Source organism: Ambystoma mexicanum, unplaced genomic scaffold (genome assembly GCF_040938575.1).
Source record: "Ambystoma mexicanum isolate Mex_15411 unplaced genomic scaffold, UKY_AmexF1_1 Mex_scaf133, whole genome shotgun sequence".
Classification (NCBI taxonomy): domain Eukaryota; kingdom Metazoa; phylum Chordata; class Amphibia; order Caudata; family Ambystomatidae; genus Ambystoma; species Ambystoma mexicanum.
Genome location: NW_027182362.1, coordinates 71,935 through 98,306, shown reverse-complemented (window position 1 = coordinate 98,306; position 26,372 = coordinate 71,935). Strand labels below are relative to the sequence as shown.

At 47.4% G+C, this 26,372-nt stretch overlaps 16 non-coding genes across 16 annotated transcripts; all 16 read right to left on the bottom strand.

Annotated features, from left to right (window-relative positions):
• Positions 1 to 2,492: 2,492 nt before the first annotated feature.
• On the bottom strand, positions 2,493 to 2,565 carry TRNAV-UAC (transfer RNA valine (anticodon UAC)). The gene has a single exon. It is a non-coding gene; the product is annotated as a tRNA-Val (tRNA).
• Positions 2,566 to 2,979: 414 nt separating this feature from the next.
• On the bottom strand, positions 2,980 to 3,051 carry TRNAP-CGG (transfer RNA proline (anticodon CGG)). Its single transcript has one exon. It is a non-coding gene; the product is annotated as a tRNA-Pro (tRNA).
• Positions 3,052 to 5,750: 2,699 nt separating this feature from the next.
• TRNAV-UAC (transfer RNA valine (anticodon UAC)) lies at positions 5,751 to 5,823 on the bottom strand. Its single transcript has one exon. It is a non-coding gene; the product is annotated as a tRNA-Val (tRNA).
• Positions 5,824 to 6,237: 414 nt separating this feature from the next.
• On the bottom strand, positions 6,238 to 6,309 carry TRNAP-CGG (transfer RNA proline (anticodon CGG)). The gene has a single exon. It is a non-coding gene; the product is annotated as a tRNA-Pro (tRNA).
• A 2,719-nt stretch (positions 6,310 to 9,028) lies between these two features.
• On the bottom strand, positions 9,029 to 9,101 carry TRNAV-UAC (transfer RNA valine (anticodon UAC)). Its single transcript has one exon. It is a non-coding gene; the product is annotated as a tRNA-Val (tRNA).
• A 414-nt stretch (positions 9,102 to 9,515) lies between these two features.
• Positions 9,516 to 9,587, bottom strand: TRNAP-CGG (transfer RNA proline (anticodon CGG)). The gene has a single exon. It is a non-coding gene; the product is annotated as a tRNA-Pro (tRNA).
• Positions 9,588 to 12,306: 2,719 nt separating this feature from the next.
• On the bottom strand, positions 12,307 to 12,379 carry TRNAV-UAC (transfer RNA valine (anticodon UAC)). The gene has a single exon. It is a non-coding gene; the product is annotated as a tRNA-Val (tRNA).
• A 413-nt stretch (positions 12,380 to 12,792) lies between these two features.
• TRNAP-CGG (transfer RNA proline (anticodon CGG)) lies at positions 12,793 to 12,864 on the bottom strand. The gene has a single exon. It is a non-coding gene; the product is annotated as a tRNA-Pro (tRNA).
• A 2,737-nt stretch (positions 12,865 to 15,601) lies between these two features.
• TRNAV-UAC (transfer RNA valine (anticodon UAC)) lies at positions 15,602 to 15,674 on the bottom strand. The gene has a single exon. It is a non-coding gene; the product is annotated as a tRNA-Val (tRNA).
• Positions 15,675 to 16,088: 414 nt separating this feature from the next.
• Positions 16,089 to 16,160, bottom strand: TRNAP-CGG (transfer RNA proline (anticodon CGG)). Its single transcript has one exon. It is a non-coding gene; the product is annotated as a tRNA-Pro (tRNA).
• A 2,722-nt stretch (positions 16,161 to 18,882) lies between these two features.
• On the bottom strand, positions 18,883 to 18,955 carry TRNAV-UAC (transfer RNA valine (anticodon UAC)). The gene has a single exon. It is a non-coding gene; the product is annotated as a tRNA-Val (tRNA).
• A 413-nt stretch (positions 18,956 to 19,368) lies between these two features.
• On the bottom strand, positions 19,369 to 19,440 carry TRNAP-CGG (transfer RNA proline (anticodon CGG)). The gene has a single exon. It is a non-coding gene; the product is annotated as a tRNA-Pro (tRNA).
• A 2,704-nt stretch (positions 19,441 to 22,144) lies between these two features.
• Positions 22,145 to 22,217, bottom strand: TRNAV-UAC (transfer RNA valine (anticodon UAC)). Its single transcript has one exon. It is a non-coding gene; the product is annotated as a tRNA-Val (tRNA).
• A 414-nt stretch (positions 22,218 to 22,631) lies between these two features.
• On the bottom strand, positions 22,632 to 22,703 carry TRNAP-CGG (transfer RNA proline (anticodon CGG)). The gene has a single exon. It is a non-coding gene; the product is annotated as a tRNA-Pro (tRNA).
• A 2,759-nt stretch (positions 22,704 to 25,462) lies between these two features.
• Positions 25,463 to 25,535, bottom strand: TRNAV-UAC (transfer RNA valine (anticodon UAC)). The gene has a single exon. It is a non-coding gene; the product is annotated as a tRNA-Val (tRNA).
• A 413-nt stretch (positions 25,536 to 25,948) lies between these two features.
• On the bottom strand, positions 25,949 to 26,020 carry TRNAP-CGG (transfer RNA proline (anticodon CGG)). Its single transcript has one exon. It is a non-coding gene; the product is annotated as a tRNA-Pro (tRNA).
• Between the last annotated feature and the right edge of the window lie 352 nt (positions 26,021 to 26,372).

Sequence of the window (26,372 nt, the reverse complement as noted above, 5' to 3'; positions counted from 1 at the left end):
TCCTTCCTTCCTTCCTTCCTTCCTTCCTTCCTTCCTTCCTTCCTTCCTTCCTTCCTTCCTTCCTTCCTTCCTTCCTTCCTTCCTTCCTTCCTTCCTTCCTTCCTTCCTTCCTTCCTTCCTTCCTTCCTTCCTTCCTTCCTTCCTTCCTTCCTTCCTTCCTTCCTTCCTTCCTTCCTTCCTCTTATGCTGTTTATGTAATAAGAGGGGACGATACACAGAAGAGAGAGAGTGGCCCAACACACTAGACTAGCAGTCTTCTGATCAATCTGCAGCTGGCAAGGTGGGGGAGAGACTTTATTTTGCACCTGCTGGGATATGCATTGGCAGAAGCTCTGAGGGCTGGGCCTTTCCTTTTGCCTGTAAAAACAAAAAGCAGCCCTCCTCCCTACAGCCCTGAGAGCATGGGCGTGACACTGGCAAAAGCAGCATCTCCCCTTTGGTAAAGATGACCATTGCACAGCTGCTCACTCAGAGCTCGATCGTGCTCGATCAGGCGAGATATATTTAGGTCACCAGCAAAGTCTGTTCTCTTTTCTTGCGTAGGGTGAGCATTCACAGAGCCCAGCTTCGTTGACAAGAGTGCAAAAGGTGTATACTAAAAGCTTTCTGCTTTACTTGAGCGCCATGGCCGTTATTATATTTTGGCTGCTCCAAGCAATCTCTGTCCAGCCTATGCAAATTTCCAGCTCAAATTTTCCCAGCACTCAAAAAGTCCCTCCTCCCGCCAGCTATGCTTTCAGGAAGTTCAGCAGAAGCAGTCCAACTTCTGTTCCCAGTTCAGAGGAAAAGCTTTCTCGGGCCAGAGAAAGCCAGGGAATCACTGTACCGGCAAGTGCATTTCTTACAACTGGTAATCCCTCAGAACACAGAAATGAAGAAGCTGTATATGAAAATGTGATATTTCTTTGGTACACTAACCTATGTAACTAATATGCACCATTTCAGAGGACGGAGCGGACCCAACTGTGATCCCAGAGACCCAAATACCCAGCAGTAGGGAAAAGAAATCCTCTCTGTGCTCTGCAACATTACATACACAAAATGAAGGCGCGTGCATTTTATTATTGGCCCCATATACACAATACATGTGAGGATGCTTGCCTTCCCAGTGTATTTCTCAAGCTCTTGAGAGCATATGCTATTTCCATGGGAACGCAAATAAGTTCATACTTTACATTTGTGTGTGACAAAAGGGGAAAAAAACGATTTTGTGTAAAATGCCAGCAGAGAGTGTTTCTGCCCGGTCTCGAACGTGCTAACCACTACACTACAGAAACAACTGCTTGCATCCCTTTGTAGGGACTGGGAGAACAGGTGCAAAGGGCTTTGCAAGTGGACCTGCTTAAAGACTAATCAAATGCCTTGCGCCTGAAGCTCACACAATCCAGCCTAAAACATACGTCCTATCAAGCATGCGCACATATACAAGTATGCCTGTTGAGGGTCTATGCAGCGTACAGAGGGAAGGACATATTTCCACTTTGAGATCGGACGGCCAAAACTCACAAGCAAATCAAGGAATGTTACTGAGAGCTAACAGAGAACACAAAGTGCTTGTCGCAAGGACATGGCAGGCAAAGAGGTTCAGGAAGTGAATTGTTCATCGACTACTGCTTACCGAGAAAGCCAGAGAGTCTGTCCAATGAAAATAACATTGGAAAAAAAAAAAAGGAGCTCAAGTTACCCACCTTGATCGGGCTCCTCCGGACCTCTCGCACCCAAAGCGAGAATCATACCCCTGGACCAACGAGCCACGGTCCTGTGATCATCTGACGGAATTGTACTCAGCGTTTCCACCCCCCTTAGGCTTCGAGGCCAAGAATGCCTATTCCTGAAGTTTGTTCCTGCCGCTGAAAGCCTTGTCGGTGTATGAGCCAAATGAATGCCCCAGTCGGCACGCTCTGACTGTCTTCATAGCTCTTCTTCTCGTCCTGAAGGTGTTGGCACATTGACATCAGGATCAATGAAGCTGGTGGCACACCCTCCCTTCCATTCGCCCGTGAAGGGTACGTATAAAAGAGCTGTTGATGCACAGAAGAAGAAATCTAGCACAACACCAACGCGGTCTGCTGATCAATTGAAAGTGGACAAAGTGAGCGAGTGAGAGCCTTCATTTTGCACCGGATCTGCATTGGCAGAAGCTCTGAGGGCTAGGAATTTTCTTTTGCCCTTGAAAAAAAGAAAAATCCAATATCACATCTGCCTGGGTGCATGAACATTGCTCAGGGAAAAGCAGCGCCACCCTTCTGTAAGAAATAGCATTGCACAACTGCTCCCTCAGCTTTCCATCCAACTATACATAAGCACGCACATATGCAGGCATGCAATTTTAATTCATCACATATTCGGAGCAAATGTGAGTGCGCTCGTCTACTCAGAATTTATTTCAAAGCGTGTCAGAGGAACTGCTTCTTCCGTTGCAACTGCAAATAAGTTCATGGCTTGAGCTTCGAGATGGTGGAACATGAAAAGTGTAAAATGCCACCCTCTGCTGTTTCTGCCCGGTCTCGAACCAGGGACCTTTCGCGTGTAAGGCGAACGTGATAACCACTACACTACAGAAACTGCTGCATGCTATGCCCTCTGGCGGTTGAGAGAATAGGGTCAAGTAACAGTGCAATTGTCTCTGTTTGAACACTTATCAAATGCCTCACGCCCAAAGCTTTACAAATGCAGCTCATCACACACACGGCGTTACAAGCATGAACACTCAGACAAGTGTGCCAGCTGAGAGGCCGTGCAGTCTGAAGATGTAAGGGCCTCTTTAGGCATTGGTATGGGACAGCCATGAATTAACAAACAAATCCAGAAAGGTGACTGAGAGCTACTTGGGACTCCTTAATGCATGGCGCAATGAGGCGGTCCGCAAAGAGGCTTAGGAAGCCCAATGTTCATCGACCATTGTCCATCCATCAGTCCAGAGTCTATAGAATTGAAAAACACATGTGTAAAAAAGTATCGGGCCAGGCACCAATCAATGGGCTCGTCCGGGATTTGAACCCGGGACCTCTCGCACCCGAAGCGAGAATCATACCCCTAGACCAACGAGCCTACACTTGCAGAGTAGTCTAGACAATATGTAGGGATTTGACTTGGCAGTTGTACCTCTTGAGGATTGTAGCACAAGAGTATCTCTTCCTAACGTTTGCTCCTAAAGCCCGTCCTCGTCCCTAAATGATGCAAAGGCTGAGCGTCTTCACAGGTCTACTCCTCATCCCGAAGGTTGGTGGACCATTGACATCAGGGTGAAAGGTGCTTGCGATACACTGTTCCTTCCTTCCTTCCTTCCTTCCTTCCTTCCTTCCTTCCTTCCTTCCTTCCTTCCTTCCTTCCTTCCTTCCTTCCTTCCTTCCTTCCTTCCTTCCTTCCTTCCTTCCTTCCTTCCTTCCTTCCTTCCTTCCTTCCTTCCTTCCTTCCTTCCTTCCTTCCTTCCTTCCTCTTATGCTGTTTATGTAATAAGAGGGGACGATACACAGAAGAGAGAGAGTGGCCCAACACACTAGACTAGCAGTCTTCTGATCAATCTGCAGCTGGCAAGGTGGGGGAGAGACTTTATTTTGCACCTGCTGGGATATGCATTGGCAGAAGCTCTGAGGGCTGGGCCTTTCCTTTTGCCTGTAAAAACAAAAAGCAGCCCTCCTCCCTCCAGCCCTGAGAGCATGGGCGTGACACTGGCAAAAGCAGCATCTCCCCTTTGGTAAAGATGACCATTGCACAGCTGCTCACTCAGAGCTCGATCGTGCTCGATCAGGCGAGATATATTTAGGTCACCAGCAAAGTCTGTTCTCTTTTCTTGCGTAGGGTGAGCATTCACAGAGCCCAGCTTCGTTGACAAGAGTGCAAAAGGTGTATACTAAAAGCTTTCTGCTTTACTTGAGCGCCATGGCCGTTATTATATTTTGGCTGCTCCAAGCAATCTCTGTCCAGCCTATGCAAATTTCCAGCTCAAATTTTCCCAGCACTCAAAAAGTCCCTCCTCCCGCCAGCTATGCTTTCAGGAAGTTCAGCAGAAGCAGTCCAACTTCTGTTCCCAGTTCAGAGGAAAAGCTTTCTCGGGCCAGAGAAAGCCAGGGAATCACTGTACCGGCAAGTGCATTTCTTACAACTGGTAATCCCTCAGAACACAGAAATGAAGAAGCTGTATATGAAAATGTGATATTTCTTTGGTACACTAACCTATGTAACTAATATGCACCATTTCAGAGGACGGAGCGGACCCAACTGTGATCCCAGAGACCCAAATACCCAGCAGTAGGGAAAAGAAATCCTCTCTGTGCTCTGCAACATTACATACACAAAATGAAGGCGCGTGCATTTTATTATTGGCCCCATATACACAATACATGTGAGGATGCTTGCCTTCCCAGTGTATTTCTCAAGCTCTTGAGAGCATATGCTATTTCCATGGGAACGCAAATAAGTTCATACTTTACATTTGTGTGTGACAAAAGGGGAAAAAAACGATTTTGTGTAAAATGCCAGCAGAGAGTGTTTCTGCCCGGTCTCGAACGTGCTAACCACTACACTACAGAAACAACTGCTTGCATCCCTTTGTAGGGACTGGGAGAACAGGTGCAAAGGGCTTTGCAAGTGGACCTGCTTAAAGACTAATCAAATGCCTTGCGCCTGAAGCTCACACAATCCAGCCTAAAACATACGTCCTATCAAGCATGCGCACATATACAAGTATGCCTGTTGAGGGTCTATGCAGCGTACAGAGGGAAGGACATATTTCCACTTTGAGATCGGACGGCCAAAACTCACAAGCAAATCAAGGAATGTTACTGAGAGCTAACAGAGAACACAAAGTGCTTGTCGCAAGGACATGGCAGGCAAAGAGGTTCAGGAAGTGAATTGTTCATCGACTACTGCTTACCGAGAAAGCCAGAGAGTCTGTCCAATGAAAATAACATTGGAAAAAAAAAAAAGGAGCTCAAGTTACCCACCTTGATCGGGCTCCTCCGGACCTCTCGCACCCAAAGCGAGAATCATACCCCTGGACCAACGAGCCACGGTCCTGTGATCATCTGACGGAATTGTACTCAGCGTTTCCACCCCCCTTAGGCTTCGAGGCCAAGAATGCCTATTCCTGAAGTTTGTTCCTGCCGCTGAAAGCCTTGTCGGTGTATGAGCCAAATGAATGCCCCAGTCGGCACGCTCTGACTGTCTTCATAGCTCTTCTTCTCGTCCTGAAGGTGTTGGCACATTGACATCAGGATCAATGAAGCTGGTGGCACACCCTCCCTTCCATTCGCCCGTGAAGGGTACGTATAAAAGAGCTGTTGATGCACAGAAGAAGAAATCTAGCACAACACCAACGCGGTCTGCTGATCAATTGAAAGTGGACAAAGTGAGCGAGTGAGAGCCTTCATTTTGCACCGGATCTGCATTGGCAGAAGCTCTGAGGGCTAGGAATTTTCTTTTGCCCTTGAAAAAAAGAAAAATCCAATATCACATCTGCCTGGGTGCATGAACATTGCTCAGGGAAAAGCAGCGCCACCCTTCTGTAAGAAATAGCATTGCACAACTGCTCCCTCAGCTTTCCATCCAACTATACATAAGCACGCACATATGCAGGCATGCAATTTTAATTCATCACATATTCGGAGCAAATGTGAGTGCGCTCGTCTACTCAGAATTTATTTCAAAGCGTGTCAGAGGAACTGCTTCTTCCGTTGCAACTGCAAATAAGTTCATGGCTTGAGCTTCGAGATGGTGGAACATGAAAAGTGTAAAATGCCACCCTCTGCTGTTTCTGCCCGGTCTCGAACCAGGGACCTTTCGCGTGTAAGGCGAACGTGATAACCACTACACTACAGAAACTGCTGCATGCTATGCCCTCTGGCGGTTGAGAGAATAGGGTCAAGTAACAGTGCAATTGTCTCTGTTTGAACACTTATCAAATGCCTCACGCCCAAAGCTTTACAAATGCAGCTCATCACACACACGGCGTTACAAGCATGAACACTCAGACAAGTGTGCCAGCTGAGAGGCCGTGCAGTCTGAAGATGTAAGGGCCTCTTTAGGCATTGGTATGGGACAGCCATGAATTAACAAACAAATCCAGAAAGGTGACTGAGAGCTACTTGGGACTCCTTAATGCATGGCGCAATGAGGCGGTCCGCAAAGAGGCTTAGGAAGCCCAATGTTCATCGACCATTGTCCATCCATCAGTCCAGAGTCTATAGAATTGAAAAACACATGTGTAAAAAAGTATCGGGCCAGGCACCAATCAATGGGCTCGTCCGGGATTTGAACCCGGGACCTCTCGCACCCGAAGCGAGAATCATACCCCTAGACCAACGAGCCTACACTTGCAGAGTAGTCTAGACAATATGTAGGGATTTGACTTGGCAGTTGTACCTCTTGAGGATTGTAGCACAAGAGTATCTCTTCCTAACGTTTGCTCCTAAAGCCCGTCCTCGTCCCTAAATGATGCAAAGGCTGAGCGTCTTCACAGGTCTACTCCTCATCCCGAAGGTTGGTGGACCATTGACATCAGTGTGAAAGGTGCTTGCGATACACTGTTCCTTCCTTCCTTCCTTCCTTCCTTCCTTCCTTCCTTCCTTCCTTCCTTCCTTCCTTCCTTCCTTCCTTCCTTCCTTCCTTCCTTCCTTCCTTCCTTCCTTCCTTCCTTCCTTCCTTCCTTCCTTCCTTCCTTCCTTCCTTCCTTCCTTCCTTCCTTCCTTCCTTCCTTCCTTCCTTCCTTCCTTCCTCTTATGCTGTTTATGTAATAAGAGGGGACGATACACAGAAGAGAGAGAGTGGCCCAACACACTAGACTAGCAGTCTTCTGATCAATCTGCAGCTGGCAAGGTGGGGGAGAGACTTTATTTTGCACCTGCTGGGATATGCATTGGCAGAAGCTCTGAGGGCTGGGCCTTTCCTTTTGCCTGTAAAAACAAAAAGCAGCCCTCCTCCCTCCAGCCCTGAGAGCATGGGCGTGACACTGGCAAAAGCAGCATCTCCCCTTTGGTAAAGATGACCATTGCACAGCTGCTCACTCAGAGCTCGATCGTGCTCGATCAGGCGAGATATATTTAGGTCACCAGCAAAGTCTGTTCTCTTTTCTTGCGTAGGGTGAGCATTCACAGAGCCCAGCTTCGTTGACAAGAGTGCAAAAGGTGTATACTAAAAGCTTTCTGCTTTACTTGAGCGCCATGGCCGTTATTATATTTTGGCTGCTCCAAGCAATCTCTGTCCAGCCTATGCAAATTTCCAGCTCAAATTTTCCCAGCACTCAAAAAGTCCCTCCTCCCGCCAGCTATGCTTTCAGGAAGTTCAGCAGAAGCAGTCCAACTTCTGTTCCCAGTTCAGAGGAAAAGCTTTCTCGGGCCAGAGAAAGCCAGGGAATCACTGTACCGGCAAGTGCATTTCTTACAACTGGTAATCCCTCAGAACACAGAAATGAAGAAGCTGTATATGAAAATGTGATATTTCTTTGGTACACTAACCTATGTAACTAATATGCACCATTTCAGAGGACGGAGCGGACCCAACTGTGATCCCAGAGACCCAAATACCCAGCAGTAGGGAAAAGAAATCCTCTCTGTGCTCTGCAACATTACATACACAAAATGAAGGCGCGTGCATTTTATTATTGGCCCCATATACACAATACATGTGAGGATGCTTGCCTTCCCAGTGTATTTCTCAAGCTCTTGAGAGCATATGCTATTTCCATGGGAACGCAAATAAGTTCATACTTTACATTTGTGTGTGACAAAAGGGGAAAAAAACGATTTTGTGTAAAATGCCAGCAGAGAGTGTTTCTGCCCGGTCTCGAACGTGCTAACCACTACACTACAGAAACAACTGCTTGCATCCCTTTGTAGGGACTGGGAGAACAGGTGCAAAGGGCTTTGCAAGTGGACCTGCTTAAAGACTAATCAAATGCCTTGCGCCTGAAGCTCACACAATCCAGCCTAAAACATACGTCCTATCAAGCATGCGCACATATACAAGTATGCCTGTTGAGGGTCTATGCAGCGTACAGAGGGAAGGACATATTTCCACTTTGAGATCGGACGGCCAAAACTCACAAGCAAATCAAGGAATGTTACTGAGAGCTAACAGAGAACACAAAGTGCTTGTCGCAAGGACATGGCAGGCAAAGAGGTTCAGGAAGTGAATTGTTCATCGACTACTGCTTACCGAGAAAGCCAGAGAGTCTGTCCAATGAAAATAACATTGGAAAAAAAAAAAAGGAGCTCAAGTTACCCACCTTGATCGGGCTCCTCCGGACCTCTCGCACCCAAAGCGAGAATCATACCCCTAGACCAACGAGCCACGGTCCTGTGATCATCTGACGGAATTGTACTCAGCGTTTCCACCCCCCTTAGGCTTCGAGGCCAAGAATGCCTATTCCTGAAGTTTGTTCCTGCCGCTGAAAGCCTTGTCGGTGTATGAGCCAAATGAATGCCCCAGTCGGCACGCTCTGACTGTCTTCATAGCTCTTCTTCTCGTCCTGAAGGTGTTGGCACATTGACATCAGGATCAATGAAGCTGGTGGCACACCCTCCCTTCCATTCGCCCGTGAAGGGTACGTATAAAAGAGCTGTTGATGCACAGAAGAAGAAATCTAGCACAACACCAACGCGGTCTGCTGATCAATTGAAAGTGGACAAAGTGAGCGAGTGAGAGCCTTCATTTTGCACCGGATCTGCATTGGCAGAAGCTCTGAGGGCTAGGAATTTTCTTTTGCCCTTGAAAAAAAGAAAAATCCAATATCACATCTGCCTGGGTGCATGAACATTGCTCAGGGAAAAGCAGCGCCACCCTTCTGTAAGAAATAGCATTGCACAACTGCTCCCTCAGCTTTCCATCCAACTATACATAAGCACGCACATATGCAGGCATGCAATTTTAATTCATCACATATTCGGAGCAAATGTGAGTGCGCTCGTCTACTCAGAATTTATTTCAAAGCGTGTCAGAGGAACTGCTTCTTCCGTTGCAACTGCAAATAAGTTCATGGCTTGAGCTTCGAGATGGTGGAACATGAAAAGTGTAAAATGCCACCCTCTGCTGTTTCTGCCCGGTCTCGAACCAGGGACCTTTCGCGTGTAAGGCGAACGTGATAACCACTACACTACAGAAACTGCTGCATGCTATGCCCTCTGGCGGTTGAGAGAATAGGGTCAAGTAACAGTGCAATTGTCTCTGTTTGAACACTTATCAAATGCCTCACGCCCAAAGCTTTACAAATGCAGCTCATCACACACACGGCGTTACAAGCATGAACACTCAGACAAGTGTGCCAGCTGAGAGGCCGTGCAGTCTGAAGATGTAAGGGCCTCTTTAGGCATTGGTATGGGACAGCCATGAATTAACAAACAAATCCAGAAAGGTGACTGAGAGCTACTTGGGACTCCTTAATGCATGGCGCAATGAGGCGGTCCGCAAAGAGGCTTAGGAAGCCCAATGTTCATCGACCATTGTCCATCCATCAGTCCAGAGTCTATAGAATTGAAAAACACATGTGTAAAAAAGTATCGGGCCAGGCACCAATCAATGGGCTCGTCCGGGATTTGAACCCGGGACCTCTCGCACCCGAAGCGAGAATCATACCCCTAGACCAACGAGCCTACACTTGCAGAGTAGTCTAGACAATATGTAGGGATTTGACTTGGCAGTTGTACCTCTTGAGGATTGTAGCACAAGAGTATCTCTTCCTAACGTTTGCTCCTAAAGCCCGTCCTCGTCCCTAAATGATGCAAAGGCTGAGCGTCTTCACAGGTCTACTCCTCATCCCGAAGGTTGGTGGACCATTGACATCAGGGTGAAAGGTGCTTGCGATACACTGTTCCTTCCTTCTTTCCTTCCTTCCTTCCTTCCTTCCTTCCTTCCTTCCTTCCTTCCTTCCTTCCTTCCTTCCTTCCTTCCTTCCTTCCTTCCTTCCTTCCTTCCTTCCTTCCTTCCTTCCTTCCTTCCTTCCTTCCTTCCTTCCTTCCTTCCTTCCTTCCTTCCTTCCTTCCTTCCTTCCTTCCTTCCTCTTATGCTGTTTATGTAATAAGAGGGGACGATACACAGAAGAGAGAGAGTGGCCCAACACACTAGACTAGCAGTCTTCTGATCAATCTGCAGCTGGCAAGGTGGGGGAGAGACTTTATTTTGCACCTGCTGGGATATGCATTGGCAGAAGCTCTGAGGGCTGGGCCTTTCCTTTTGCCTGTAAAAACAAAAAGCAGCCCTCCCTACTCCAGCCCTGAGAGCATGGGCATGACACTGGCAAAAGCAGCATCTCCCCTTTGGTAAAGATGACCATTGCACAGCTGCTCACTCAGAGCTCGATCGTGCTCGATCAGGCGAGATATATTTAGGTCACCAGCAAAGTCTGTTCTCTTTTCTTGCGTAGGGTGAGCATTCACAGAGCCCAGCTTCGTTGACAAGAGTGCAAAAGGTGTATACTAAAAGCTTTCTGCTTTACTTGAGCGCCATGGCCGTTATTATATTTTGGCTGCTCCAAGCAATCTCTGTCCAGCCTATGCAAATTTCCAGCTCAAATTTTCCCAGCACTCAAAAAGTCCCTCCTCCCGCCAGCTATGCTTTCAGGAAGTTCAGCAGAAGCAGTCCAACTTCTGTTCCCAGTTCAGAGGAAAAGCTTTCTCGGGCCAGAGAAAGCCAGGGAATCACTGTACCGGCAAGTGCATTTCTTACAACTGGTAATCCCTCAGAACACAGAAATGAAGAAGCTGTATATGAAAATGTGATATTTCTTTGGTACACTAACCTATGTAACTAATATGCACCATTTCAGAGGACGGAGCGGACCCAACTGTGATCCCAGAGACCCAAATACCCAGCAGTAGGGAAAAGAAATCCTCTCTGTGCTCTGCAACATTACATACACAAAATGAAGGCGCGTGCATTTTATTATTGGCCCCATATACACAATACATGTGAGGATGCTTGCCTTCCCAGTGTATTTCTCAAGCTCTTGAGAGCATATGCTATTTCCATGGGAACGCAAATAAGTTCATACTTTACATTTGTGTGTGACAAAAGGGGAAAAAAACGATTTTGTGTAAAATGCCAGCAGAGAGTGTTTCTGCCCGGTCTCGAACGTGCTAACCACTACACTACAGAAACAACTGCTTGCATCCCTTTGTAGGGACTGGGAGAACAGGTGCAAAGGGCTTTGCAAGTGGACCTGCTTAAAGACTAATCAAATGCCTTGCGCCTGAAGCTCACACAATCCAGCCTAAAACATACGTCCTATCAAGCATGCGCACATATACAAGTATGCCTGTTGAGGGTCTATGCAGCGTACAGAGGGAAGGACATATTTCCACTTTGAGATCGGACGGCCAAAACTCACAAGCAAATCAAGGAATGTTACTGAGAGCTAACAGAGAACACAAAGTGCTTGTCGCAAGGACATGGCAGGCAAAGAGGTTCAGGAAGTGAATTGTTCATCGACTACTGCTTACCGAGAAAGCCAGAGAGTCTGTCCAATGAAAATAACATTGGAAAAAAAAAAAAGGAGCTCAAGTTACCCACCTTGATCGGGCTCCTCCGGACCTCTCGCACCCAAAGCGAGAATCATACCCCTGGACCAACGAGCCACGGTCCTGTGATCATCTGACGGAATTGTACTCAGCGTTTCCACCCCCCTTAGGCTTCGAGGCCAAGAATGCCTATTCCTGAAGTTTGTTCCTGCCGCTGAAAGCCTTGTCGGTGTATGAGCCAAATGAATGCCCCAGTCGGCACGCTCTGACTGTCTTCATAGCTCTTCTTCTCGTCCTGAAGGTGTTGGCACATTGACATCAGGATCAATGAAGCTGGTGGCACACCCTCCCTTCCATTCGCCCGTGAAGGGTACGTATAAAAGAGCTGTTGATGCACAGAAGAAGAAATCTAGCACAACACCAACGCGGTCTGCTGATCAATTGAAAGTGGACAAAGTGAGCGAGTGAGAGCCTTCATTTTGCACCGGATCTGCATTGGCAGAAGCTCTGAGGGCTAGGAATTTTCTTTTGCCCTTGAAAAAAAGAAAAATCCAATATCACATCTGCCTGGGTGCATGAACATTGCTCAGGGAAAAGCAGCGCCACCCTTCTGTAAGAAATAGCATTGCACAACTGCTCCCTCAGCTTTCCATCCAACTATACATAAGCACGCACATATGCAGGCATGCAATTTTAATTCATCACATATTCGGAGCAAATGTGAGTGCGCTCGTCTACTCAGAATTTATTTCAAAGCGTGTCAGAGGAACTGCTTCTTCCGTTGCAACTGCAAATAAGTTCATGGCTTGAGCTTCGAGATGGTGGAACATGAAAAGTGTAAAATGCCACCCTCTGCTGTTTCTGCCCGGTCTCGAACCAGGGACCTTTCGCGTGTAAGGCGAACGTGATAACCACTACACTACAGAAACTGCTGCATGCTATGCCCTCTGGCGGTTGAGAGAATAGGGTCAAGTAACAGTGCAATTGTCTCTGTTTGAACACTTATCAAATGCCTCACGCCCAAAGCTTTACAAATGCAGCTCATCACACACACGGCGTTACAAGCATGAACACTCAGACAAGTGTGCCAGCTGAGAGGCCGTGCAGTCTGAAGATGTAAGGGCCTCTTTAGGCATTGGTATGGGACAGCCATGAATTAACAAACAAATCCAGAAAGGTGACTGAGAGCTACTTGGGACTCCTTAATGCATGGCGCAATGAGGCGGTCCGCAAAGAGGCTTAGGAAGCCCAATGTTCATCGACCATTTCCATCCATCAGTCCAGAGTCTATAGAATTGAAAAACACATGTGTAAAAAAGTATCGGGCCAGGCACCAATCAATGGGCTCGTCCGGGATTTGAACCCGGGACCTCTCGCACCCGAAGCGAGAATCATACCCCTAGACCAACGAGCCTACACTTGCAGAGTAGTCTAGACAATATGTAGGGATTTGACTTGGCAGTTGTACCTCTTGAGGATTGTAGCACAAGAGTATCTCTTCCTAACGTTTGCTCCTAAAGCCCGTCCTCGTCCCTAAATGATGCAAAGGCTGAGCGTCTTCACAGGTCTACTCCTCATCCCGAAGGTTGGTGGACCATTGACATCAGGGTAAAAGGTGCTTGCGATACACTGTTCCTTCCTTCCTTCCTTCCTTCCTTCCTTCCTTCCTTCCTTCCTTCCTTCCTTCCTTCCTTCCTTCCTTCCTTCCTTCCTTCCTTCCTTCCTTCCTTCCTTCCTTCCTTCCTTCCTTCCTTCCTTCCTTCCTTCCTTCCTTCCTTCCTTCCTTCCTTCCTTCCTTCCTTCCTTCCTTCCTTCCTTCCTTCCTTCCTTCCTTCCTCTTATGCTGTTTATGTAATAAGAGGGGACGATACACAGAAGAGAGAGAGTGGCCCAACACACTAGACTAGCAGTCTTCTGATCAATCTGCAGCTGGCAAGGTGGGGGAGAGACTTTATTTTGCACCTGCTGGGATATGCATTGGCAGAAGCTCTGAGGGCTGGGCCTTTCCTTTTGCCTGTAAAAACAAAAAGCAGCCCTCCTCCCTCCAGCCCTGAGAGCATGGGCGTGACACTGGCAAAAGCAGCATCTCCCCTTTGGTAAAGATGACCATTGCACAGCTGCTCACTCAGAGCTCGATCGTGCTCGATCAGGCGAGATATATATTTAGGTCACCAGCAAAGTCTGTTCTCTTTTCTTGCGTAGGGTGAGCATTCACAGAGCCCAGCTTCGTTGACAAGAGTGCAAAAGGTGTATACTAAAAGCTTTCTGCTTTACTTGAGCGCCATGGCCGTTATTATATTTTGGCTGCTCCAAGCAATCTCTGTCCAGCCTATGCAAATTTCCAGCTCAAATTTTCCCAGCACTCAAAAAGTCCCTCCTCCCGCCAGCTATGCTTTCAGGAAGTTCAGCAGAAGCAGTCCAACTTCTGTTCCCAGTTCAGAGGAAAAGCTTTCTCGGGCCAGAGAAAGCCAGGGAATCACTGTACCGGCAAGTGCATTTCTTACAACTGGTAATCCCTCAGAACACAGAAATGAAGAAGCTGTATATGAAAATGTGATATTTCTTTGGTACACTAACCTATGTAACTAATATGCACCATTTCAGAGGACGGAGCGGACCCAACTGTGATCCCAGAGACCCAAATACCCAGCAGTAGGGAAAAGAAATCCTCTCTGTGCTCTGCAACATTACATACACAAAATGAAGGCGCGTGCATTTTATTATTGGCCCCATATACACAATACATGTGAGGATGCTTGCCTTCCCAGTGTATTTCTCAAGCTCTTGAGAGCATATGCTATTTCCATGGGAACGCAAATAAGTTCATACTTTACATTTGTGTGTGACAAAAGGGGAAAAAAACGATTTTGTGTAAAATGCCAGCAGAGAGTGTTTCTGCCCGGTCTCGAACGTGCTAACCACTACACTACAGAAACAACTGCTTGCATCCCTTTGTAGGGACTGGGAGAACAGGTGCAAAGGGCTTTGCAAGTGGACCTGCTTAAAGACTAATCAAATGCCTTGCGCCTGAAGCTCACACAATCCAGCCTAAAACATACGTCCTATCAAGCATGCGCACATATACAAGTATGCCTGTTGAGGGTCTATGCAGCGTACAGAGGGAAGGACATATTTCCACTTTGAGATCGGACGGCCAAAACTCACAAGCAAATCAAGGAATGTTACTGAGAGCTAACAGAGAACACAAAGTGCTTGTCGCAAGGACATGGCAGGCAAAGAGGTTCAGGAAGTGAATTGTTCATCGACTACTGCTTACCGAGAAAGCCAGAGAGTCTGTCCAATGAAAATAACATTGGAAAAAAAAAAAAGGAGCTCAAGTTACCCACCTTGATCGGGCTCCTCCGGACCTCTCGCACCCAAAGCGAGAATCATACCCCTAGACCAACGAGCCACGGTCCTGTGATCATCTGACGGAATTGTACTCAGCGTTTCCACCCCCCTTAGGCTTCGAGGCCAAGAATGCCTATTCCTGAAGTTTGTTCCTGCCGCTGAAAGCCTTGTCGGTGTATGAGCCAAATGAATGCCCCAGTCGGCACGCTCTGACTGTCTTCATAGCTCTTCTTCTCGTCCTGAAGGTGTTGGCACATTGACATCAGGATCAATGAAGCTGGTGGCACACCCTCCCTTCCATTCGCCCGTGAAGGGTACGTATAAAAGAGCTGTTGATGCACAGAAGAAGAAATCTAGCACAACACCAACGCGGTCTGCTGATCAATTGAAAGTGGACAAAGTGAGCGAGTGAGAGCCTTCATTTTGCACCGGATCTGCATTGGCAGAAGCTCTGAGGGCTAGGAATTTTCTTTTGCCCTTGAAAAAAAGAAAAATCCAATATCACATCTGCCTGGGTGCATGAACATTGCTCAGGGAAAAGCAGCGCCACCCTTCTGTAAGAAATAGCATTGCACAACTGCTCCCTCAGCTTTCCATCCAACTATACATAAGCACGCACATATGCAGGCATGCAATTTTAATTCATCACATATTCGGAGCAAATGTGAGTGCGCTCGTCTACTCAGAATTTATTTCAAAGCGTGTCAGAGGAACTGCTTCTTCCGTTGCAACTGCAAATAAGTTCATGGCTTGAGCTTCGAGATGGTGGAACATGAAAAGTGTAAAATGCCACCCTCTGCTGTTTCTGCCCGGTCTCGAACCAGGGACCTTTCGCGTGTAAGGCGAACGTGATAACCACTACACTACAGAAACTGCTGCATGCTATGCCCTCTGGCGGTTGAGAGAATAGGGTCAAGTAACAGTGCAATTGTCTCTGTTTGAACACTTATCAAATGCCTCACGCCCAAAGCTTTACAAATGCAGCTCATCACACACACAGCGTTACAAGCATGAACACTCAGACAAGTGTGCCAGCTGAGAGGCCGTGCAGTCTGAAGATGTAAGGGCCTCTTTAGGCATTGGTATGGGACAGCCATGAATTAACAAACAAATCCAGAAAGGTGACTGAGAGCTACTTGGGACTCCTTAATGCATGGCGCAATGAGGCGGTCCGCAAAGAGGCTTAGGAAGCCCAATGTTCATCGACCATTGTCCATCCATCAGTCCAGAGTCTATAGAATTGAAAAACACATGTGTAAAAAAGTATCGGGCCAGGCACCAATCAATGGGCTCGTCCGGGATTTGAACCCGGGACCTCTCGCACCCGAAGCGAGAATCATACCCCTAGACCAACGAGCCTACACTTGCAGAGTAGTCTAGACAATATGTAGGGATTTGACTTGGCAGTTGTACCTCTTGAGGATTGTAGCACAAGAGTATCTCTTCCTAACGTTTGCTCCTAAAGCCCGTCCTCGTCCCTAAATGATGCAAAGGCTGAGCGTCTTCACAGGTCTACTCCTCATCCCGAAGGTTGGTGGACCATTGACATCAGGGTGAAAGGTGCTTGCGATACACTGTTCCTTCCTTCCTTCCTTCCTTCCTTCCTTCCTTCCTTCCTTCCTTCCTTCCTTCCTTCCTTCCTTCCTTCCTTCCTTCCTTCCTTCCTTCCTTCCTTCCTTCCTTCCTTCCTTCCTTCCTTCCTTCCTTCCTTCCTTCCTTCCTTCCTTCCTTCCTTCCTTCCTTCCTTCCTTCCTTCCTTCCTTCCTTCCTCTTATGCTGTTTATGTAATAAGAGGGGACGATACACAGAAGAGAGAGAGTGGCCCAACACACTAGACTAGCAGTCTTCTGATCAATCTGCAGCTGGCAAGGTGGGGGAGAGACTTTATTTTGCACCTGCTGGGATATGCATTGGCAGAAGCTCTGAGGGCTGGGCCTTTCCTTTTGCCTGTAAAAACAAAAAGCAGCCCTCCCTACTCCAGCCCTGAGAGCATGGGCGTGACACTGGCAAAAGCAGCATCTCCCCTTTGGTAAAGATGACCATTGCACAGCTGCTCACTCAGAGCTCGATCGTGCTCGATCAGGCGAGATATATTTAGGTCACCAGCAAAGTCTGTTCTCTTTTCTTGCGTAGGGTGAGCATTCACAGAGCCCAGCTTCGTTGACAAGAGTGCAAAAGGTGTATACTAAAAGCTTTCTGCTTTACTTGAGCGCCATGGCCGTTATTATATTTTGGCTGCTCCAAGCAATCTCTGTCCAGCCTATGCAAATTTCCAGCTCAAATTTTCCCAGCACTCAAAAAGTCCCTCCTCCCGCCAGCTATGCTTTCAGGAAGTTCAGCAGAAGCAGTCCAACTTCTGTTCCCAGTTCAGAGGAAAAGCTTTCTCGGGCCAGAGAAAGCCAGGGAATCACTGTACCGGCAAGTGCATTTCTTACAACTGGTAATCCCTCAGAACACAGAAATGAAGAAGCTGTATATGAAAATGTGATATTTCTTTGGTACACTAACCTATGTAACTAATATGCACCATTTCAGAGGACGGAGCGGACCCAACTGTGATCCCAGAGACCCAAATACCCAGCAGTAGGGAAAAGAAATCCTCTCTGTGCTCTGCAACATTACATACACAAAATGAAGGCGCGTGCATTTTATTATTGGCCCCATATACACAATACATGTGAGGATGCTTGCCTTCCCAGTGTATTTCTCAAGCTCTTGAGAGCATATGCTATTTCCATGGGAACGCAAATAAGTTCATACTTTACATTTGTGTGTGACAAAAGGGGAAAAAAACGATTTTGTGTAAAATGCCAGCAGAGAGTGTTTCTGCCCGGTCTCGAACGTGCTAACCACTACACTACAGAAACAACTGCTTGCATCCCTTTGTAGGGACTGGGAGAACAGGTGCAAAGGGCTTTGCAAGTGGACCTGCTTAAAGACTAATCAAATGCCTTGCGCCTGAAGCTCACACAATCCAGCCTAAAACATACGTCCTATCAAGCATGCGCACATATACAAGTATGCCTGTTGAGGGTCTATGCAGCGTACAGAGGGAAGGACATATTTCCACTTTGAGATCGGACGGCCAAAACTCACAAGCAAATCAAGGAATGTTACTGAGAGCTAACAGAGAACACAAAGTGCTTGTCGCAAGGACATGGCAGGCAAAGAGGTTCAGGAAGTGAATTGTTCATCGACTACTGCTTACCGAGAAAGCCAGAGAGTCTGTCCAATGAAAATAACATTGGAAAAAAAAAAAGGAGCTCAAGTTACCCACCTTGATCGGGCTCCTCCGGACCTCTCGCACCCAAAGCGAGAATCATACCCCTGGACCAACGAGCCACGGTCCTGTGATCATCTGACGGAATTGTACTCAGCGTTTCCACCCCCCTTAGGCTTCGAGGCCAAGAATGCCTATTCCTGAAGTTTGTTCCTGCCGCTGAAAGCCTTGTCGGTGTATGAGCCAAATGAATGCCCCAGTCGGCACGCTCTGACTGTCTTCATAGCTCTTCTTCTCGTCCTGAAGGTGTTGGCACATTGACATCAGGATCAATGAAGCTGGTGGCACACCCTCCCTTCCATTCGCCCGTGAAGGGTACGTATAAAAGAGCTGTTGATGCACAGAAGAAGAAATCTAGCACAACACCAACGCGGTCTGCTGATCAATTGAAAGTGGACAAAGTGAGCGAGTGAGAGCCTTCATTTTGCACCGGATCTGCATTGGCAGAAGCTCTGAGGGCTAGGAATTTTCTTTTGCCCTTGAAAAAAAGAAAAATCCAATATCACATCTGCCTGGGTGCATGAACATTGCTCAGGGAAAAGCAGCGCCACCCTTCTGTAAGAAATAGCATTGCACAACTGCTCCCTCAGCTTTCCATCCAACTATACATAAGCACGCACATATGCAGGCATGCAATTTTAATTCATCACATATTCGGAGCAAATGTGAGTGCGCTCGTCTACTCAGAATTTATTTCAAAGCGTGTCAGAGGAACTGCTTCTTCCGTTGCAACTGCAAATAAGTTCATGGCTTGAGCTTCGAGATGGTGGAACATGAAAAGTGTAAAATGCCACCCTCTGCTGTTTCTGCCCGGTCTCGAACCAGGGACCTTTCGCGTGTAAGGCGAACGTGATAACCACTACACTACAGAAACTGCTGCATGCTATGCCCTCTGGCGGTTGAGAGAATAGGGTCAAGTAACAGTGCAATTGTCTCTGTTTGAACACTTATCAAATGCCTCACGCCCAAAGCTTTACAAATGCAGCTCATCACACACACGGCGTTACAAGCATGAACACTCAGACAAGTGTGCCAGCTGAGAGGCCGTGCAGTCTGAAGATGTAAGGGCCTCTTTAGGCATTGGTATGGGACAGCCATGAATTAACAAACAAATCCAGAAAGGTGACTGAGAGCTACTTGGGACTCCTTAATGCATGGCGCAATGAGGCGGTCCGCAAAGAGGCTTAGGAAGCCCAATGTTCATCGACCATTTCCATCCATCAGTCCAGAGTCTATAGAATTGAAAAACACATGTGTAAAAAAGTATCGGGCCAGGCACCAATCAATGGGCTCGTCCGGGATTTGAACCCGGGACCTCTCGCACCCGAAGCGAGAATCATACCCCTAGACCAACGAGCCTACACTTGCAGAGTAGTCTAGACAATATGTAGGGATTTGACTTGGCAGTTGTACCTCTTGAGGATTGTAGCACAAGAGTATCTCTTCCTAACGTTTGCTCCTAAAGCCCGTCCTCGTCCCTAAATGATGCAAAGGCTGAGCGTCTTCACAGGTCTACTCCTCATCCCGAAGGTTGGTGGACCATTGACATCAGGGTGAAAGGTGCTTGCGATACACTGTTCCTTCCTTCCTTCCTTCCTTCCTTCCTTCCTTCCTTCCTTCCTTCCTTCCTTCCTTCCTTCCTTCCTTCCTTCCTTCCTTCCTTCCTTCCTTCCTTCCTTCCTTCCTTCCTTCCTTCCTTCCTTCCTTCCTTCCTTCCTTCCTTCCTTCCTTCCTTCCTTCCTTCCTTCCTTCCTCTTATGCTGTTTATGTAATAAGAGGGGACGATACACAGAAGAGAGAGAGTGGCCCAACACACTAGACTAGCAGTCTTCTGATCAATCTGCAGCTGGCAAGGTGGGGGAGAGACTTTATTTTGCACCTGCTGGGATATGCATTGGCAGAAGCTCTGAGGGCTGGGCCTTTCCTTTTGCCTGTAAAAACAAAAAGCAGCCCTCCTCCCTCCAGCCCTGAGAGCATGGGCGTGACACTGGCAAAAGCAGCATCTCCCCTTTGGTAAAGATGACCATTGCACAGCTGCTCACTCAGAGCTCGATCGTGCTCGATCAGGCGAGATATATATTTAGGTCACCAGCAAAGTCTGTTCTCTTTTCTTGCGTAGGGTGAGCATTCACAGAGCCCAGCTTCGTTGACAAGAGTGCAAAAGGTGTATACTAAAAGCTTTCTGCTTTACTTGAGCGCCATGGCCGTTATTATATTTTGGCTGCTCCAAGCAATCTCTGTCCAGCCTATGCAAATTTCCAGCTCAAATTTTCCCAGCACTCAAAAAGTCCCTCCTCCCGCCAGCTATGCTTTCAGGAAGTTCAGCAGAAGCAGTCCAACTTCTGTTCCCAGTTCAGAGGAAAAGCTTTCTCGGGCCAGAGAAAGCCAGGGAATCACTGTACCGGCAAGTGCATTTCTTACAACTGGTAATCCCTCAGAACACAGAAATGAAGAAGCTGTATATGAAAATGTGATATTTCTTTGGTACACTAACCTATGTAACTAATATGCACCATTTCAGAGGACGGAGCGGACCCAACTGTGATCCCAGAGACCCAAATACCCAGCAGTAGGGAAAAGAAATCCTCTCTGTGCTCTGCAACATTACATACACAAAATGAAGGCGCGTGCATTTTATTATTGGCCCCATATACACAATACATGTGAGGATGCTTGCCTTCCCAGTGTATTTCTCAAGCTCTTGAGAGCATATGCTATTTCCATGGGAACGCAAATAAGTTCATACTTTACATTTGTGTGTGACAAAAGGGGAAAAAAACGATTTTGTGTAAAATGCCAGCAGAGAGTGTTTCTGCCCGGTCTCGAACGTGCTAACCACTACACTACAGAAACAACTGCTTGCATCCCTTTGTAGGGACTGGGAGAACAGGTGCAAAGGGCTTTGCAAGTGGACCTGCTTAAAGACTAATCAAATGCCTTGCGCCTGAAGCTCACACAATCCAGCCTAAAACATACGTCCTATCAAGCATGCGCACATATACAAGTATGCCTGTTGAGGGTCTATGCAGCGTACAGAGGGAAGGACATATTTCCACTTTGAGATCGGACGGCCAAAACTCACAAGCAAATCAAGGAATGTTACTGAGAGCTAACAGAGAACACAAAGTGCTTGTCGCAAGGACATGGCAGGCAAAGAGGTTCAGGAAGTGAATTGTTCATCGACTACTGCTTACCGAGAAAGCCAGAGAGTCTGATGAAAATAACATTGGAAAAAAAAAAAGGAGCTCAAGTTACCCACCTTGATCGGGCTCCTCCGGACCTCTCGCACCCAAAGCGAGAATCATACCCCTAGACCAACGAGCCACGGTCCTGTGATCATCTGACGGAATTGTACTCAGCGTTTCCACCCCCCTTAGGCTTCGAGGCCAAGAATGCCTATTCCTGAAGTTTGTTCCTGCCGCTGAAAGCCTTGTCGGTGTATGAGCCAAATGAATGCCCCAGTCGGCACGCTCTGACTGTCTTCATAGCTCTTCTTCTCGTCCTGAAGGTGTTGGCACATTGACATCAGGATCAATGAAGCTGGTGGCACACCCTCCCTTCCATTCGCCCGTGAAGGGTACGTATAAAAGAGCTGTTGATGCACAGAAGAAGAAATCTAGCACAACACCAACGCGGTCTGCTGATCAATTGAAAGTGGACAAAGTGAGCGAGTGAGAGCCTTCATTTTGCACCGGATCTGCATTGGCAGAAGCTCTGAGGGCTAGGAATTTTCTTTTGCCCTTGAAAAAAAGAAAAATCCAATATCACATCTGCCTGGGTGCATGAACATTGCTCAGGGAAAAGCAGCGCCACCCTTCTGTAAGAAATAGCATTGCACAACTGCTCCCTCAGCTTTCCATCCAACTATACATAAGCACGCACATATGCAGGCATGCAATTTTAATTCATCACATATTCGGAGCAAATGTGAGTGCGCTCGTCTACTCAGAATTTATTTCAAAGCGTGTCAGAGGAACTGCTTCTTCCGTTGCAACTGCAAATAAGTTCATGGCTTGAGCTTCGAGATGGTGGAACATGAAAAGTGTAAAATGCCACCCTCTGCTGTTTCTGCCCGGTCTCGAACCAGGGACCTTTCGCGTGTAAGGCGAACGTGATAACCACTACACTACAGAAACTGCTGCATGCTATGCCCTCTGGCGGTTGAGAGAATAGGGTCAAGTAACAGTGCAATTGTCTCTGTTTGAACACTTATCAAATGCCTCACGCCCAAAGCTTTACAAATGCAGCTCATCACACACACGGCGTTACAAGCATGAACACTCAGACAAGTGTGCCAGCTGAGAGGCCGTGCAGTCTGAAGATGTAAGGGCCTCTTTAGGCATTGGTATGGGACAGCCATGAATTAACAAACAAATCCAGAAAGGTGACTGAGAGCTACTTGGGACTCCTTAATGCATGGCGCAATGAGGCGGTCCGCAAAGAGGCTTAGGAAGCCCAATGTTCATCGACCATTGTCCATCCATCAGTCCAGAGTCTATAGAATTGAAAAACACATGTGTAAAAAAGTATCGGGCCAGGCACCAATCAATGGGCTCGTCCGGGATTTGAACCCGGGACCTCTCGCACCCGAAGCGAGAATCATACCCCTAGACCAACGAGCCTACACTTGCAGAGTAGTCTAGACAATATGTAGGGATTTGACTTGGCAGTTGTACCTCTTGAGGATTGTAGCACAAGAGTATCTCTTCCTAACGTTTGCTCCTAAAGCCCGTCCTCGTCCCTAAATGATGCAAAGGCTGAGCGTCTTCACAGGTCTACTCCTCATCCCGAAGGTTGGTGGACCATTGACATCAGGGTGAAAGGTGCTTGCGATACACTGTTTCTTCCTTCCTTCCTTCCTTCCTTCCTTCCTTCCTTCCTTCCTTCCTTCCTTCCTTCCTTCCTTCCTTCCTTCCTTCCTTCCTTCCTTCCTTCCTTCCTTCCTTCCTTCCTTCCTTCCTTCCTTCCTTCCTTCCTTCCTTCCTTCCTTCCTTCCTTCCTTCCTTCCTTCCTTCCTTCCTTCCTTCCTTCCTTCCTTCCTTCCTTCCTTCCTTCCTTCCTTCCTTCCTCTTATGCTGTTTATGTAATAAGAGGGGACGATACACAGAAGAGAGAGAGTGGCCCAACACACTAGACTAGCAGTCTTCTGATCAATCTGCAGCTGGCAAGGTGGGGGAGAGACTTTATTTTGCACCTGCTGGGATATGCATTGGCAGAAGCTCTGAGGGCTGGGCCTTTCCTTTTGCCTGTAAAAACAAAAAGCAGCCCTCCTCCCTCCAGCCCTGAGAGCATGGGCGTGACACTGGCAAAAGCAGCATCTCCCCTTTGGTAAAGATGACCATTGCACAGCTGCTCACTCAGAGCTCGATCGTGCTCGATCAGGCGAGATATATTTAGGTCACCAGCAAAGTCTGTTCTCTTTTCTTGCGTAGGGTGAGCATTCACAGAGCCCAGCTTCGTTGACAAGAGTGCAAAAGGTGTATACTAAAAGCTTTCTGCTTTACTTGAGCGCCATGGCCGTTATTATATTTTGGCTGCTCCAAGCAATCTCTGTCCAGCCTATGCAAATTTCCAGCTCAAATTTTCCCAGCACTCAAAAAGTCCCTCCTCCCGCCAGCTATGCTTTCAGGAAGTTCAGCAGAAGCAGTCCAACTTCTGTTCCCAGTTCAGAGGAAAAGCTTTCTCGGGCCAGAGAAAGCCAGGGAATCACTGTACCGGCAAGTGCATTTCTTACAACTGGTAATCCCTCAGAACACAGAAATGAAGAAGCTGTATATGAAAATGTGATATTTCTTTGGTACACTAACCTATGTAACTAATATGCACCATTTCAGAGGACGGAGCGGACCCAACTGTGATCCCAGAGACCCAAATACCCAGCAGTAGGGAAAAGAAATCCTCTCTGTGCTCTGCAACATTACATACACAAAATGAAGGCGCGTGCATTTTATTATTGGCCCCATATACACAATACATGTGAGGATGCTTGCCTTCCCAGTGTATTTCTCAAGCTCTTGAGAGCATATGCTATTTCCATGGGAACGCAAATAAGTTCATACTTTACATTTGTGTGTGACAAAAGGGGAAAAAAACGATTTTGTGTAAAATGCCAGCAGAGAGTGTTTCTGCCCGGTCTCGAACGTGCTAACCACTACACTACAGAAACAACTGCTTGCATCCCTTTGTAGGGACTGGGAGAACAGGTGCAAAGGGCTTTGCAAGTGGACCTGCTTAAAGACTAATCAAATGCCTTGCGCCTGAAGCTCACACAATCCAGCCTAAAACATACGTCCTATCAAGCATGCGCACATATACAAGTATGCCTGTTGAGGGTCTATGCAGCGTACAGAGGGAAGGACATATTTCCACTTTGAGATCGGACGGCCAAAACTCACAAGCAAATCAAGGAATGTTACTGAGAGCTAACAGAGAACACAAAGTGCTTGTCGCAAGGACATGGCAGGCAAAGAGGTTCAGGAAGTGAATTGTTCATCGACTACTGCTTACCGAGAAAGCCAGAGAGTCTGTCCAATGAAAATAACATTGGAAAAAAAAAAAAGGAGCTCAAGTTACCCACCTTGATCGGGCTCCTCCGGACCTCTCGCACCCAAAGCGAGAATCATACCCCTGGACCAACGAGCCACGGTCCTGTGATCATCTGACGGAATTGTACTCAGCGTTTCCACCCCCCTTAGGCTTCGAGGCCAAGAATGCCTATTCCTGAAGTTTGTTCCTGCCGCTGAAAGCCTTGTCGGTGTATGAGCCAAATGAATGCCCCAGTCGGCACGCTCTGACTGTCTTCATAGCTCTTCTTCTCGTCCTGAAGGTGTTGGCACATTGACATCAGGATCAATGAAGCTGGTGGCACACCCTCCCTTCCATTCGCCCGTGAAGGGTACGTATAAAAGAGCTGTTGATGCACAGAAGAAGAAATCTAGCACAACACCAACGCGGTCTGCTGATCAATTGAAAGTGGACAAAGTGAGCGAGTGAGAGCCTTCATTTTGCACCGGATCTGCATTGGCAGAAGCTCTGAGGGCTAGGAATTTTCTTTTGCCCTTGAAAAAAAGAAAAATCCAATATCACATCTGCCTGGGTGCATGAACATTGCTCAGGGAAAAGCAGCGCCACCCTTCTGTAAGAAATAGCATTGCACAACTGCTCCCTCAGCTTTCCATCCAACTATACATAAGCACGCACATATGCAGGCATGCAATTTTAATTCATCACATATTCGGAGCAAATGTGAGTGCGCTCGTCTACTCAGAATTTATTTCAAAGCGTGTCAGAGGAACTGCTTCTTCCGTTGCAACTGCAAATAAGTTCATGGCTTGAGCTTCGAGATGGTGGAACATGAAAAGTGTAAAATGCCACCCTCTGCTGTTTCTGCCCGTTCTCGAACCAGGGACCTTTCGCGTGTAAGGCGAACGTGATAACCACTACACTACAGAAACTGCTGCATGCTATGCCCTCTGGCGGTTGAGAGAATAGGGTCAAGTAACAGTGCAATTGTCTCTGTTTGAACACTTATCAAATGCCTCACGCCCAAAGCTTTACGAATGCAGCTCATCACACACACGGCGTTACAAGCATGAACACTCAGACAAGTGTGCCAGCTGAGAGGCCGTGCAGTCTGAAGATGTAAGGGCCTCTTTAGGCATTGGTATGGGACAGCCATGAATTAACAAACAAATCCAGAAAGGTGACTGAGAGCTACTTGGGACTCCTTAATGCATGGCGCAATGAGGCGGTCCGCAAAGAGGCTTAGGAAGCCCAATGTTCATCGACCATTTCCATCCATCAGTCCAGAGTCTATAGAATTGAAAAACACATGTGTAAAAAAGTATCGGGCCAGGCACCAATCAATGGGCTCGTCCGGGATTTGAACCCGGGACCTCTCGCACCCGAAGCGAGAATCATACCCCTAGACCAACGAGCCTACACTTGCAGAGTAGTCTAGACAATATGTAGGGATTTGACTTGGCAGTTGTACCTCTTGAGGATTGTAGCACAAGAGTATCTCTTCCTAACGTTTGCTCCTAAAGCCCGTCCTCGTCCCTAAATGATGCAAAGGCTGAGCGTCTTCACAGGTCTACTCCTCATCCCGAAGGTTGGTGGACCATTGACATCAGGGTGAAAGGTGCTTGCGATACACTGTTCCTTCCTTCCTTCCTTCCTTCCTTCCTTCCTTCCTTCCTTCCTTCCTTCCTTCCTTCCTTCCTTCCTTCCTTCCTTCCTTCCTTCCTTCCTTCCTTCCTTCCTTCCTTCCTTCCTTCCTTCCTTCCTTCCTT